General features: G+C 31.4%; 1 protein-coding gene across 9 annotated transcripts in view; it reads left to right on the forward strand.

Moving 5' to 3' along the window:
- Positions 1-17,393, forward strand: part of LOC105150141 (uncharacterized) — a 208,075-nt gene that overhangs the window by 24,198 nt on the left and 166,484 nt on the right. For 2 of the 9 annotated variants that reach the window (XM_087408666.1, XM_087408667.1), the window contains exon 3: positions 14,712-14,883. The exons of 5 other annotated variants lie outside the window; for them this stretch is intronic. The gene's annotated coding sequence lies outside the window, so the exon portion shown is untranslated. Of the gene's footprint in view, positions 1-12,642; positions 14,299-14,711; positions 14,884-17,393 lie in introns of those variants that run through there. 2 more of the 9 variants (XM_011063024.2, XM_011063026.2) reach the window with 2 other exon arrangements.

The following is a 17,393-nucleotide window of genomic DNA, read 5'->3' on the forward strand; positions in this document are numbered from 1 at the left end:
AGTCGACTTTACACGGATAATATATTTTATAATGTAATTTTCCTGCAAATCTTTTCAAGATTCTAACGTTTCTTAACGTAATTCCTTTCAATATATTTTTACAATATTAACAATTAATATAATGTACCAGAAAATTTATGCAATAATATGTATATTCCGCAGTGAACACGAGATAATATTTTAATGCAATTACACATAGCTTTATTAGTTTCTCAGAGAAGATTTTCGTGTTAATGATTCTAGTCCTTCCGGTGTATAATCTCAAGATAGGTAAGAGATACTCTTTGGAAGTTATTAAACTATCTAATTTTAGGAAACTAAAGGCGAGACTACCAGAAAATAAATACTGTGGCGCGCGAAATTCTGATACTATTGTTGTCGAGACAGAATAAGAATACTGAATATCGAAAATTGTTTTTCAAAATTCGAGATGGTTTGAAATGGTGCGAGATATAGTTCTCATAGATAGTACGAAATTTAAGTTTCTACGCAGCTGTGTATCTGAAGATTGAGTTTGTTCGCTAGAAGAAATATTTTTATATCGGAAAAAGTTGAGAACAGACATTGATTTCGTATGACCACGAATTTCTTATACTTGCGACAAACTTTCCCACGCGATTCCATGTACAGTGAATTTTTCCTGACAAAAGTCTTATTGATTTTTTGTACTAGCCTTCACGCTCGTAAATAAAAATAACTCCGAATTGCGTTCTTTTCTATAAATAAATTAAATATTTCAAAGATAACAACATTTCTAGGAAAATATTTTATTTGAATATATTTGTTAAAAAAGAGTTAATTATTTATTTTTATATAAAATATACTATAAATCATGTTCTTTTCGTTCTTTTCAAAATATTAAGGAAATATAACAAAAAAGTTCTATATTATTTTTAAGATTTTTTTGTGCGATAAATGAGACAGCTGCTGGATTATTCATAAAAGTAAGAATATAACACTTACTATTTACATGCGAAATTAATTTATGACATTTAGTAGAAACGTTTGATAATTATAATGGAAAACACATCTCTTCTACTTAAAAAATAGAAGAGCTGTCTTCTAATATTCTTTAGTTACCTCTTAAAAGAATTCACAGTGATATTTCATTTATCCCATAAAAGATTTCAATAAAATTTAGAACATCAAAAAAGAGTCACTGTTTCCAATAGCAAAAAGATAACTTATAATTTTACATAGATTATGCTAGATTATACTGAATTATTTGCATATTTATAAATCGACATCTATATAAAATCTTACGGTAATAAAACAATAATGGAAAATATACTTTAATACTTAAATTTATTGAAGCTTTACAATATTTGTATAAATTTTAGCATTTATTTTAGAATTTATTTAAAATTTAATTTAATTTAATTTAATGTCTAGTGATATATGGATTTATAACAATTATATCCTTTAATATTTAATTAATGGAAAACTCATCTCTACGTGAAATAAATAATTTTTTTGATACATGTAAATATGTAAATATATATATATACATATAAAATATCGTAATTTAATTATTGTTATTAAACAAAAAGCTCTTGATGCAAAACGAGAAAAAATTATATAACTTATTAAAAATTTTAAACGTAACAAAAGCAACTAATCAGAAAAAAATAAAAGTTCAATAATATATAATATAAGAAACTTGAACTCGTTATATTTGTCCATTAATCATTGTCAAGTGCATAGATAAGTTGTAAATAAATTGCCTTCTTAATTCTCATATAATTTAATAATGTTCAGGACAATCAAATGATTAGTGGCATTTAAAGGTTTTTCTTTATAATGAGTTTGAATATTAATTGCGCGGATGCTTCATCTCTTCGTATTTGTATCGATCTAACGAGAATCACATTTATAATATTTATTTCTGCTTTGGGACAAATGCAAAAACAAATTATTTATTGGTGCTCTTGACATTAATTTCTGGCGAAAAATTTAATTTGATTTTTAATAACTTTTAAAAATTACACAATTTACTTTCTAAAATGTTGAATAATATAATTTATGATTCGAAAAAAATTATATTAAAAACATAATTATAAACTACGCCTCCGTATGTATTTTTTGAATGATAATAAAATGGTTATTGTATAATATTTTAATATCATACTCTGAAAATTAAATAAGGGCAAAAATTTCAGTATAAAAATGTAGCATAGTTATATGTGTTTGAATTATAAAATAGCGAAATTGTTAATTATCGTTGAAGAATCAATTAATTCTTTCTTAACAAAAATTTCTGATTGGGAATAAAATTAATAATTACCTTAGACAACTTTATCGTTTATAAATCGCGAAGTGTGTTGTCATAATCCCCATCCATTAAAGTTTATTGAGAAAGTAAGGAATAGAATGCACATATATTTTAATTTATAAAATATTAGATATTTTAAAGCATTAACAAAGGTCAACCTCATTACGAATCGTTTTAGACATATCGCATTATCATTTGTACATCAACATTTGAACAAGATGTGAATTATTCCGTATTATCCATGAGCGTATCCAAAGGGAAGGGAATTGGAGAATTCATTCTCTCTCTTAAAATTTTTTTATTTATTTTTTTTATTTTTTTATAAAAATGCAACTTTACTTTTCATAGTAATTCTTTGCCATATAAAATATTTTTTCTCTCCATTACGATCATATAAATAATTTTGTACGTGAATTAATTAAACTTTATAAAATATCATCACAACGCAAAAATTTTTTTATGAAATGAGAAAATGACAAAAATGACATTCGATTACGTTAAGAATTCATTCTTTCTGTTGTATAATATTATTTTATTATTCAATAATTATCTGTTGAGTTGAAAAATAGTTTTTATCTTTTTCTGGGAAATTTAATTTATTAAGTTGTGTCACTTTTGAAATAAGAGAGCGATATATAGTTCGAAATAATAGTTACAGGATTCTTACTATAGTAATATATTTACGATTTTGAAAACTGTCCACGTGCTATGTAAAATTTATAAATCATCCCGTATTTTTGAGTTAGAATTTCTCATTACCGTTTCATCAATCTCAAATGAAGTTTTAATTATGTATGAAAAATATATAATACCTACTTTTCTCGCGCATTAATTATAAACATTAAAAAGTAAAAAGTAATGTATTTACATAAGAGATAAAAAAATTGTTTAAATTATTTTATAATAAAATTTTGCCCTTATACTTTTCAAATTTATGTCTGACGTCAAACGAGCTTTGTAATCACACACGAATGTTTATATATGAATGTTGATCTACTATAAAGAAAAAGATTTTATTAAAATATTTTATATTTTAGATTAAAGGAAAGTCGAGGTAGTTTTGAAAACGTTTGTGGTTCGATAATAATAAAAACGACGTATTTAAGCTCTGCTGAAAGCCTCTTAAAATTTGTAATTTCAAACAGCTGTGTTCGAAAAATTGTCGAATCAGTGATTTCGTGAAGCTTTTGTGATTCTCAAATCACGAGGTACTGTAGGAGACACGGGAAAAATTCTTTGACGATTTATTTACGGTCTCGTAATATAAAATGACGATCAATGCCTAGTTTCTGCGTGATTTCTCGTTCCTTCGCATTTTCTGCGAATACGAGAGACTCTAATATGAATTCTATTTTACATTACTTTATAAATGAACTCTTATAAATCGGGAATCGAATGCATGTTGCTGTTTTATTTCAAAGAAAAATCAGAAAACCCTGCATATGATAGTAAGAAAAATTAATTAGCATATGAAGTAAATGTATTTGGGAAAGAGTTTATTCTCGTAGCTTAACTACGTGATTTGTCGCTATGTTTATACCACATCATTGAAATTGCGCAGCACGGTTAAAGATTAATTACACTGAAGCCCGGGAAACTCCACCTCTCTTTATTTTTTGATTACGTCCCATGAATATTCATTTTCCTTCTCATTGAGTACATTTGCATATGCTTATGGTAAAATGTTAATCGGTGAGTGTTTTACAAGCTACATTCAATGCAATCTCTGTTGACATGAAGTCGATGTTGTTATTTATCCCATCAACTTTGTTTACTTCATAGTAAAAATAGCCGCAAAATTATTTGCAATGACGCACATTCATATATTCTCAAATAAAATTATTTAGGTATAACATAGTTCTCAAGTCATTGTCATCAAGTATTTACATTGTTTGCTATAAATTTGTATGCTCTTCAAAGATCCCCTCCGTTTATGTTGCATCATATTCAAACACGTAAAAGTAACTTACTGCAAGAACGTGCATTGTACTTTTAAGAAACTATCCGAGTAAATTATTTTTCGATAGATCGTGAAAGATTTTCTTCGCCATTTATCGCGAGTAATCCTATGATATATAACGCGACTCGAATTCACTTTACACTATTCACTTCATGTGATAGTGTATCTTTTCTATCTTTGCAACAGTTTGGAGACAAATGTTTTTCCAATAAACGGACCGTCGTAAATAATACAATATCGTCATGGCAATTAATTTTTTCGATGCGGAAATTAAGAGAGCTCGGTAATCACTTTGGAGATATGCACTAAATGAACTGTCGTATCGATTAATCGCTTTATTATTTCAGATGAATTGTTTTTTGTTGCAACACACCTACTTTTTCCGCAATCAATTATATTTTAATTGAGAAAAGATCGTCATCCGCATATAGAGCTATTATCCCAATATTTCGGTAGACTCATCGAAACAATTACAGATCGTTAATATGTGGATCGAATATAATCGGTGGCGATATTGGTATTCTCCTTTTGCGTGCGCACATTTGAGAGCCGATATTCCGTTCCTGCATTGATGCCCGTTGCTGAGGCTCTATAAATTCGCATTCGATTGCATTACCACATGTACACGCTCGAGAGAACAGATACGTACGGAGTCAAGTGTGTGCACTGATACTGGTATGCATCTACCTTATTTGCACGGAGCTTCGAGTATCATGTCCATCTGCAGATGTGATGACGATATTCTCCATAGTTTCCACTGACGCGCATCAGGAACATTCATGCCTGATATTGGTTAAAGCGCCAAATTGGTATGCATTTGTACTTACAATTAGATACATACGAAATGGATTACAGGTACATACACATGTTGATCACTATTAGTTCGATAATTGTCATGATTCAATAGATTTTCCAGAATTTATGGAGTTAAAATCAAAGATCTTAAAATAGCGTGATAATAGCGTAATTGAAAGAGAGATTTATAAGATAAAAAAAGATTATTTTTAAATCCAAAGTAGCTTTGCCAGTAGTATTTGCTCAGCTCATTTCGATAAACAAAACTGAGATAAATAGGAATCGCGTAAAAGATTTAAATTGTAGATTATCTTTTTATTATTATATCACAATTCATCGTTCAAAATTTATTCTTGTTACGCATAATCTTCTATAATACTTTATTTTTAATTGTGAGTTTGGAAACTATAACATGTAGAGAAATTTCTGGCAGTATGAAGTTTGTGTTAGCTCCACGTACTAACCTGTGGTCTGAAACCGTATTACTTAGGTAGCGTAATGCTAGTATCTAGAGAGGAAGAAAGAGAAGGGGGGGAGGAGAGAGAGAGATAGATAGAGAGAGAGAAGAACGGTCTTATTACTGGCCTACAATCCCTCGACGAACTACCTAGGCCAAGTCGAGCAGTATCAGGTGCTTCCACTGAGTAATAATAGGAAACCAACGGAAAGTGCAACAGGAAGGCAGATGGTAGGCAAAACCATACATAATTTCATCCAAGTTAACGATTGATTATATCAATATATGCAAGTTTGTACTTTATCAATCTGAAGTACGGCACATTTATATAATATCTTTAACAACTGTAATATGTGTACCCTTATGTTCTCAAAGAGATTATATACAATTAAAACAAAAAAGAAGAGTATCGTTTTTCAGAATACAACTTAAAGCGTTTTACTCAACGTTTTATAATAGCTTGTATTACGATTATAAATTTGAACTTTATTACATAAATCTTTATGTGAAAAGTAAAGATTTCTTACAATATTTGTGTATTTAGATATTTAGAAGAGATTTAAAATTAGTTTTATATTGATATGAATTTTTTAATTATTGTAGTTTAAAATAAAGAAGATTTTTTAAAATACTTCTGTTAATTGATAAATAATTGACGGCTTTATTTAACGTTTCCTTAATTCTAAATTTGTATCATACTACATATTATGGATGCGGATTGAATTCGGTTTGCGAACTATGAATCATGAGCACTCTGATTAGTCAAGAATTCGCAATTTGAATTCAATCCATATCCATAATGTGTAATACGACACGAGCTCTAAGTATTCGCAGTTTAATGGTGAATTCGGTCACTCGCTTTATATTGGATTAATGCACATAAAGGCTGCTTTATATAATCTAAATGCGATGGCATAATTTAATTAACTTTGAAATAATATATGTATATTCTGTTAAATAACGTGACAATATCATTATTGGATATTTAATTATTGTTTAATACTTATATGTTTTTATATTTCACTTCATTATTTCATGTATAACAGCTTTTAGTATGTACTAATCTAGTATAATACAAGTGATCGAACATTCGTTACAAGCTTTAGATGTTCGCAGTTTCCTTACTCTCTCTTGTCATTTGCTTTCCTATAAATCATTAGTGAAATCTATTTCGGGTGTATAATTAAAATTAGGCAAATAAAGATGTTAGAGACAGCAACATGATTTCTTGTATTTGTAATTATAAAATTATAGGATTGCTAAATGAAGCGTTTCACATGGTATTCCCACATTATTTGCACCTCACTAATCACACGATAAATTAATTCAGCGATTATACATCAAGTGAAGCGAAACGCGATCACTCAAACGTGATAACGCGAAATTGTGGCGCGACGTTGAATTGTTTTATATTTTTCACGAGATCGATATTTTTACATTACGGATTTTTGTCTTTCGCTTATGGCATCCTCTTTCCGAAAGTTTTCCGAGACATGACATGGCAACGAGCCAATCACGGAATTTGAACCAGAACGAATTTTATACGCTCGATCGCTCAAGCAGATGAGGCCGGCTATTGAACTGAATGATATAATTTATCGTGGATTCGTGACTAGCATCAATTTGTGATATATTTCATTTCCGATTTTATAAAAAAAATTAGATACAGGAGAATTGAATTTCGTAGTATATTTCGATATTTATAGAAAAACTTGGAAAAATTCCAATCGTTGGAGTACAGTAGATAACTTCGATCAATTGCGTCTATTATCTTTTTATCTATAAAGTATCTAACAGAGATACAAACTTTCAAAGAGCTATTAACGGAAAAAGGAATTAAATTTGTTTATAAAATTTTTTTTTAAGCAATTAAGTCTTTTAATTAAGCAAAAGATTTTTCGTAAGCGATGAGCCAATTTCAGATTTATATTAGATTATAGATATATTATAGATAGAGAAATATTAAATTATAAAATTTCTTCTATAGACGTCCTTTTAAAAAATGCCTATTTGCCTGCTTGGAGTTTATATTGAAGCAGGTCGAGCGTACTCATGATCTTCTATATGTTTAATAAGGGTGCAGTACTAACCAACGTTAACATACAACACTGGTGCTTTGAAGGGTGCTTTTCCCAAGTCGTGAGGAATCTTATGTATTTACCCGGTAAAGAGGGATTTAATTAAGTGGCTTATAGAGCACGCACGTTAAAATAAATTACTAACTGTATAGCATACAGTTTAACAAAGTATATACAAAATAAAAAAATTATAAAATTAATTCGATATTATATGTAGAAAAAATGTCAAGAGAGATATTTTCTCGAATTATTCAGCATGATACTAAAAGGTTGAGCGCCTACACTCTTTAAAATACCCATATGGTATGTGACATGTAAATTTGACACGCGAAGCATTGCTTAAAATAGTATCTACGTTCTGTCGAGCATGCTTTTTCTCTTATTTTCGCGGCTTCTATAACCGACGTGTTGGTCGATATAGAATTTTAATCACACTAGTACGCTCATGCTGTTTTTAACTTTTGTATATTAAAGTATCGGGCGGGATATTTTAGTCTGATGTAGCGACATTATAAGGCGTCACCTGATGGTTTTTTAATTCATGAGATCAACCATTGTATCGATGGTATTACCTCTGGATATCTCTGTTCATAATTAAAATGTTTCCAGGAATGATTGATCTGCATAGTCATTCGGGCTTATAGTAGCAAACTCTGAATCCGAGCTCAATACACTGCGGACATTCACATTTACATATCACATATACATTTTTGCGAGTAATATAGTAATGATGGGAAAGGAATTTGAGGAAAAATGAAGATAAGATACAACCTAATTTAAGAATGGCAAGAAGAATAAGAATAAGAATGAGATCTATATACAAGTATCGCTTTATTTACGATTACTTTGATTTATGAATTTTCGGACTTACGGTATGTGCTATGAATCAGAAAATGATGAAGAGTAAATTGAAAATTAAAGTCAATCTAAATTGATAGCATGACATTAATTTACTTATTTTACATAACCATGTAATTATTTAAATTCAGAATTATCAAAATAAATATTATTACTAAAAGAGAAAGAAAAAAAAAATAGATTTAGTATTATATACTATTACGACCGAAATTTCGTCGCAATTTCGTAAGTAAAAGGACACGTAAAAGGACCTGTACGTGTTTGATATAAATAGATAACAAAGACATTTTTTAATTATATTCTTTAATTAAAAAAAGAGTAATTAAAAGAAAGAAACGTAGAATTTTTGTCACATAAGAATCTCACATAAGAATCGTAATGAAATGACATTTTTATCGCAATTAATATATTCTTTACATGAGAAATTCAATGAACTGAATCAGTTGCAACGTCGCGGTTTACGTGACGAGAGATGCAGAGTCCGGTGTCTGTAATTTTCGAATGTGTTATCTCGCATTCGGTGTACTTTCGGTGGTACGTAACTCCTCGCATGAAAGAGACGAAATGCGCAAAGCTCCCGAGTTAATCCGCCAGTCCGCTTAATTGCAGACCGGCCTGTTTACACTCGCTTGTTCGCATCAAACTTGAACATCATAGTTGCACTTTCCGCTCAGTCTCCGAGACTTATCGCAATGGTTTTCGATGCGGAATATAAAGGAGTATATGATGCAACAGCATCCTTGGCTCTGCGGTCGTAACCCCATGTTGCGTGGGTCAGTATTTGAACGTAGGAAGGTATCATGCTAAAGGTAACGCTTGCAGCTAAGTGTTATATGCACACGCGTTGAAAAATGCATAAAACTTTATGCACCGTAAATGTAAAGGATTTTGCATATTTATGCGAACCTGTATAAGCGGATGCCCACGTGTGTACGTACAATGCTTGTATAACGCTCCTCTGGAAGTCAATACCCTATAGAGTTATTTCTGAAATGCATTTCAGATACATTTGGAAGATACCGCATAAAAAATTTTCCTTACAACAAAAAAAAGATGTGATGATTGTAAAAAAATATTCTTTTATATTGATTCGGAATCAATCGAACAATAAAGAGATAAAGCATTTAGAAATGCTACAAATAAATTTTTCTTTAAAAAATCTAGAAAGATATATATTTTATATATCTGGATTATTAGACTTCACAAATGAAAGCATATAATATTCGATTTCGTAATAAAATAAACAGTATTTTTTGAACGGAAAGTGATCAGTTAGATAACTAATTAGTGACTGAAATAATAGCAGGATATAAATATTTGATTAAAATTTAATTTAACACTGCGGGATAGTAATAATAATAATAATAATAATTAATTGATCACTTCTTATATATTATATTATTATTTCTAGCTAATATAAAGTATTATATAAGAGGACATATATAAATATTATATTATGTACATTCCTTTAAGCAATAAGATAAGAAATATAAAATTAGAGATAAGTTAATTGCCAATGCTCAAAGTTAAGAGAATCCGACTTTATTCGCCGGAAGATCAAAGCATTAACGAATAATTACGCATAAATTTCAGTCAAAGCGAGTCAAAGCGAGTTAAATCGAGTCAAAGCGGACAGGCGTGTTCGGATCTAACGAGAGATATTACAGGTCGTAAATGTCACGCAGTGAGTAGAAATTAACTGCGTAAACAATATTACGGTTAGTCGCAATATTCAACGTGTAGGTGAGAGTTGCAAGCCATCGTAAGTGCATGCCAAGTTGCACCGCGTTACTTGAAGCTTTAGCGAAGATATATTAACATGCATTAGCTTGTTTATACACGTCTTTCAAAGATCGTGCAAATATTTAGGAATAGATCATCTATACGTTGCCCTGATCATATATCTGCTGTTCTGATCGGAACGCTTCTATTATACCTCTGAATGCTTCTGTTTGCGTATATTGTTATTACTTGATTTATATAATGTTTGCACTGAAAATTCACAGCAGGATGAAAAAAGATTTAGACTCTCTATAATTCACGTCAGTTTTTATAAAATAAAATTCCATGTTGATAATTTTATATATATATTCTTATTTTTGCATGTATGTTTTCTTCTGATATGTGTATTCGTATCTATCATATCTTTTTTGTATTACAAAATTATGAATAAAAAATGAATAAAGCTTTTCTCTAAATTTTATCCTGGATTCCGACACGAATTATAAATTGTTTATAGAAAATAGCTGAAGTGAAAATATATTATTGTCGTGAATCTTTTCATGTTATCATTTAAATTGTTATTTTTTAATTTGGTCTTACTATCAGAATGGTACAAGTTGCGTCAATTATTCATATCTGTTAATAGTAATGTTTGAAAAGTCACTTTTTTTCTCTCCGAAGTGCCATAGTACACATTTTGAAGATTTTTTCGTGTTGCTGTTGGCAAAATTTACGTAGCACGTCAAGATTTTCAAGTGAAATTGAGATAAAATAAACAAATAATTTTTTACTATTTTTAGTATTTTTTTTTAGTATTATTTAAAACAAAACTTTGTTTATAAATAAAGTTTACGCAATTTGTAGCAATTTATAGTCTTATATTTAATATTGACGGTAGTATAGTCTTTTAAGATGTCATAATCATTTATAAACGAATTACAGATTCGTGGTGTATTAGCATCTTTATATAATAATTTAATAATATTACATCTTAAAATATTACTTAAGATCTTAAAGAACAAACTATAAATATCAGTCTAAAAATACAATTCGAAGCTTTTAAATGAATTTTAATTCATGATCATACAACACTTATTTTCATCAAGATATTACTAATTGAATGTTAGACATTTGTATAATTACAGTTCAACAAAAAATTACTTTTTTTTCTCTTTGCAATGCTATGATACATACATCGAAAATTTTTGGCGCTGAACACAATGCCGTCGTTAAAATTTGCGTAGTGGATCAAGATTTTTAGTAAATTGGAATGGTTTTTGACTCATTTCATCTAAATTTATTAAAAGCTTAATGTGCTACGCAAATTCTGACGACAACATCGTTCAATATAAAAAAAATTTTGAATATGTATGACATTTCGAGGAAAAAAATAATTTTTTGTTAAACTACATAATTATATAGAAAACGTTTAAAATTTAAATAAATTTCAGCGATAATTTAATGAAAATAAATTGCGATTATGCGAGTTAAAATTTATTTAAATGAAAGTTCTTGAATTGTGTTTTTAGATGCCATTATTTCAAACAAGTTTTGCTATAAAAGAATGTTGAAAATGATCAAAAATTTTTGATCAATTTCACTCTAATTTACTGAAAATCTTGATATGCTACGTTAATTCTGATAGCATCGCGTTGAATGCAAGAAAATCTGTAGAATATGTACTACAGCACTTCGGAGAGAATTTGGTTGAACAGTGTAATCACTCTAGAAAGATTTCAGTAATTAATTCATAGTTTATATTCACTACGTATGTCACATATATCGTTAACTGTTTCTTGAATGCATATGTTATCTCGGGATTTAGATAGTTTGCATAGGATCTCGAGCGACCTACACAATACTCTTGAAACTTTAATACGCATATACGCGATTGTATATACGCGATTGCACTGAGAATCCTTTATTAAAATAATAATAGTATAATTGTTCGCATCATTATCATATCTTCATATTTTATTATTTTTGTAGCAATTTTGAGAGACAGCGGTCTAATTCTTTATTGGGGCTCTACAAAGCTTTTCCAAATTAAATTCACCCGATTAGATTAAAAATTGTATTGTATACAAATAAAAAGTTTCAAACCTACGCAAGTGCGTCTATAAATGTCAGTATGTAGGCAGGTAGTGCAGGTTCACTGCGAAAATACTCGAAGCACGTAGCAAACGAAGGACTAGGATGGGTAAAACAACCCTTGGCAGACTCACGTAGCCCTACGAGCAGGAATAAGAGCAGCAAGGACATTATAGAATAAAATGGCTCGCATGTTGACATTTGTGAACGGCAGCTAATATTGTAATAAAGTTTTCGTTATATTTTTCGACTGTAACGATGTAGAACGTTACAAAAGCGTGCTCGGCACTTAGTTTGATTAAAACTAAATAAGAGAATAACTTTTATTTTTTTTTAATTCAAAATGAATACGAAGTTTTTATCTTTTCGGATGGAAAAAAAATAAAAAGTTGCATATAAGTATTTAAAAATATTTAAAAAATTATCTATTTATTTGCGTACTTATATATATTTTTAATAAGGATTATTACGCTTTTGCAATTAGTCGTTACGGCGCATAATCGTTTCCGCTTAACACGTTCCGCTCGAGACCCGTCGACCAGATTGACGCGATTAGTGTGATGCATCTATGTGGATGCGTCGTGTTAACGCGAGTATCTCAACGTCATTAACCGGGGGACTACGTCAGGAAGCGGCGAATGCACTCGCGTGTCGTTTAAGACCACGTCACCGTGGCAATTATTAATAGAATGCACGTCTTTTCTGTGATGTCGGCAAGCAGGAACGGGGTAGGGTCAGAAACAAGGGAGTAGATAGGGACGCACAGGTAGGGGCAGGTGGACAGGGTAGGTTACTCTCTCACATCAGCCACCCCGCGCGTAAGCAGGAGCAGGCGAGCACCGGCAGGCTGCCGAGTAAGAAAGACAGAGAGAAGCAAGGCGAGTCGGCGCGCCAGGAAAAGAGACGGCGAGCATGCAGCGCCTGCGTGTTTGATTCTTGAGAGCGAGCCCCTCATCCGAAATCCAGGATCCCAGTCGCGAGCGCGCCGCCGGTACAAGCCATTCGCAGGACACGGGTACGACGGTCGCCGACCTGGTCTGGCCACCCGGCGGCGAGGGGCGCACTCCACCCACGACACGTTACTCCGCAAGCCAACAAGTCAGCATCCACGAGGTCCGATACCGGCCGGTCTTCGTCTCTTCTTTGCTCCGCGCTCGATCGCTCCTGGATCCTCCTTTCTAGATCATCTCGTCAATGTTCGTTTCCGCGTTACCTCGCGATCACGCTGGATCCTGCACGCGTGAAGATTCGAGTTGGAAAACTCGAATCAAAAGTTCACTGTGGAAAAGTTCCTTACCGGAGAATTTTTCATCGGTTCCTTGGTGAGAGTTTGGTGATCTAGAAGAAGAGATCGAAGGGAGCTCGCTACCTGGGTAATTATGTTTCAAGTGCGAGATCACGATTATCGATTGTTAGGAAGATCGAGACTGAATTAATAATTTTACTTAATGAAAAGTGATCGAGGTGGTGTGTATTAGATATACAGAAATTTTGGTGCACCAGAACCGCAACGAGAAAAAAGAAAATTGAACGATGTTCGATCCTTTCGCGAATCTCATTAGAAAAGGATAAAAAATTTAGTTCGCAGATAGAATGGTGAGTGATTCGAATTTGTAGGACGAGTGTCGAGAGACAAGACAGTTGGGCAGTGGCCGGATGTCAATGAACTCGCGTGAACGAAGCACGTTGGAGAGATGAAGTGTAACGCAAAGAACGAGGGAACGAGTAATCGAGGAATCCGAACTGTTTTTCAGTGGATCAAAATAACCGACAGATCTTTGCAAAAGTAAAAGCTACGTAATAATGTTCAATGATCGCAAATTGGCTCTGAAGGAAAGCGAAGGCACTGTTTAAAAATCGACAAATGGAACTCTTTAGCGACTCAAGGCGAAAGAGAGAATGATAAAAAAGAGATATTGCGAAGAGAATTAAACGATTTGATAAATGCGCCGTATTGATAAATAAATTACGAAGTACCGATATTATATTGTTGTTTAAGCGAGGATTATTTAAGCAATTGGAGAAGAGAATTCAGGAGCCCGCAAGGATCGAGGATTCGGGACAGGTGAGATCTCGACGTTTATATTTAAATAGATGAAAATCGAAGATGACATTCGGAAAATATGGACTATCTGTAGATCAGAGATCTGTAGATTGGATGGAATAATATAATAATTTATCATGTGTGTGTCAAACTTATTTTATTTGGTTCCACGTTAGACAGTTACGAGAAATGAAAAAGAAATGAGAAAGAAAAATATAATACGTTAAATAATTTCGTTTCATCTTGTTTATTATCGCTGTGTTTTTTTTTTGTTCGTTGCGTTATATATATTTGTTTATAAATTTATATAAAAACTTAAAAAAAAAACATACCATCTTATTGATGTTGTTGAACTTGTTTATAAACTTCTCTTTATTATTTTCTCTTTCATAAATTACTTTTACTGGAAAATCGCATTTTTACGTTTATTGAAGGTGTATTTCTGCATGAAGGGATTCGGATGCAGCGAAGCGGAAGCGTTTCGCCTCATTATTCGTCCTGGCCATCACAAATTTACTACTCGGACGGTGATCACACTAATAAGGACTGTCGACATCATACCGGCTACCGCAGCGTAAATTAATTTGTAGAAGCACACATATATTGGTGAGTCCGTTGTTTCGTCTGATCATTGTTTCACCATTTTCATCATAAACATCTATTCCATGAGAATTATTTAGCTTGACAACACTTCTTAATTTTATTAACGAGAGAACATATTATGAACAACATTTCACTCTATGAAATTATTATTGTCGCTCGCTATTTATCATTATTATCACAAATTTGTGACATAATTTGATTATTTTATTTGACAAGGGAGGGACAAAGAGATAATTACGACGATAATTATTGTACGTCCGTATTTTTCAATTGCATAATCGAGATATTCCTTTGAAAGAATAATATATACCTACATATAAGATGTGATGTGTAAGATTTCTCACGATTCCTTACGGTCAAAGGTTAAATTTCCGATACAAATATATATTCCGTTTTATTCTGGTCACATAGTGAGACAGGTATGCCTCGTTTACGTCCGATATCTTCACTCTATTGACACTTGCCGCCTACTATCATCGACAGATATCTTATTCCTAGAGACGAAAACATGTTTAGACACTATTTACGTAATATAGATTGCAATAAGAAATAATGACGAATAAAATAAAATAAAAGTGACATAGAAAAATATAGGCAGTGAAACGTAAGCAAATAAAAAATGCTGATTTATTTATATATAGTTGAAAAAACTTGTGTTAAATTTAACACATTCATGTATCTCAAACGATCCACTTAAATTTTTATGTTAATTTGACATCTGATAAATATGTTAGAAAGTAGCACGAATATTATATAAAAAAATTAACATAGAAAGTGTGATTTCTGAGCAATCTGTGGGAGCATATTTTTTCCGTAAAATTAACATTTATGATATATTAAATTACCATTTACGTATTTTATTCATTTATTTTAAAACTTATGTTTTAAAACATTATTTTCATGTTATTTGTTCAATTATTCATAAATTGTGTTATTTTAACATTAAATGTTGAATTTATTAATTTAATATAATACAAAATATTTAAATAATATAATCACATTAAATTAATACTCGAATATGTTAAAAACATACATTCAACATAAAATTTTAACAAGGATTTGAATGGACGCAAATACAAAATGTTTTTTATTGTGTCCGTAATTACCTTACATTATTGACTTGTAATTATATAAAATAAATTTTTACTTACTATAATACTTACTATATTTATGACTTTATGTAGTCACGTTTTTTTATATGTCACTAGTTTAAAATTTAAGCTAATGGTACACAGAAAAACCTAAAGTAATAAGCGAATTGGTCAATCACAGTAGAGATATAAGATTATAGTATAAACGTTATAGCAAATTAAAAATTTTGATTTACGTGAAGCTGGTTTTAAAAGTTATTTGAAGCTAAGAGAAAGAGAGAGCTTTTCTTAATAAGGAACAGTATTTTGCACTGATATCAATACGTACTATTTTTATCTTTCGTGTTGCAACGGATTTTGGTTAAAGCCGCAGAATTAGGGCAACGCGGAATTAACGTACGTGCGAACATTACAAACGGCGTGTCCACGCGTGTTCTTACGTCACGCCCTGCCACGCATGCAGTTTGCGATGGGATTAAGCGCTCGAATTGCGTGGTTATCGATCGCGCGAGCCAATTAGCAGTAACAAAGTAGCTTTGTCGGGACTCGCGCATTTGTGTATCTACGGGCGGTGGTGGTCGGAAAGGGGGCAACAACGGGAGATAGAAAGTTGGAACTACCACATGGGAATCGGACAGGTGTTTTTTTTTTCTTTATTTTCTTCCCGAATTGCGACGATCACTCGCATCTCTTAATTGGCTCCTACGAGGATCGTAGCGATATATATCGGTTCCTTTTTCATCGAGCGTGTTATCACCTATATATTTGCAAAGCGAACCATAAACAGATTTCTTGTCGATGGCTTTTCGTCATCGATTAGGATGCACGCGATTGGTTCGGTTGATCATTACTTTCCTGTAATTTGCATAGCGAGCGCAGGAGTTGTGTAATATGTAAATAATTCATTGATCACGTACGCAATCGCTGCACTTTTTACATTGTATATTCAGTGACACGAATCTGAATGCTTGTTTCGATGCGAGAGGTTCGTCATGTATTGTCGAACAAAGTCGAAAACAAAATTTCAGCAAAATCAAATTTCGCCGTATAAAACTTTAATATATTCCTTTTTGTAAAAATTTATCATATAATAATATCATATAATAATATCATATAAAGAATTTTGTTTTTATAATATATTATTTATTACGTGTAATGTATTATTTAATACATAGTAGATGGAAAAATGATAAATTTTTCTCCAACTCGATCAATCTTTGATTAAAATTAGATAATGTTGGCAAAAGGAAAAGGAATATTTCATGGTACAATTTTCTGTGAAAGTTTTGTGATTTTAGTAGGAGCCATTACTAAGCAGATAGATGTTTGCTGTTACTGCAGACAGTGATGTAAATGTTCGCCGGAAGATTAATGTTGGCGCGACAAGCTAAAGAAAAATTATTTTCAGTCGTATTAGCATGT

Source organism: Acromyrmex echinatior, chromosome 8 (genome assembly GCF_024713525.1).
Source record: "Acromyrmex echinatior isolate Ae372 chromosome 8, ASM2471352v2, whole genome shotgun sequence".
NCBI classification, from domain to species: domain Eukaryota; kingdom Metazoa; phylum Arthropoda; class Insecta; order Hymenoptera; family Formicidae; genus Acromyrmex; species Acromyrmex echinatior.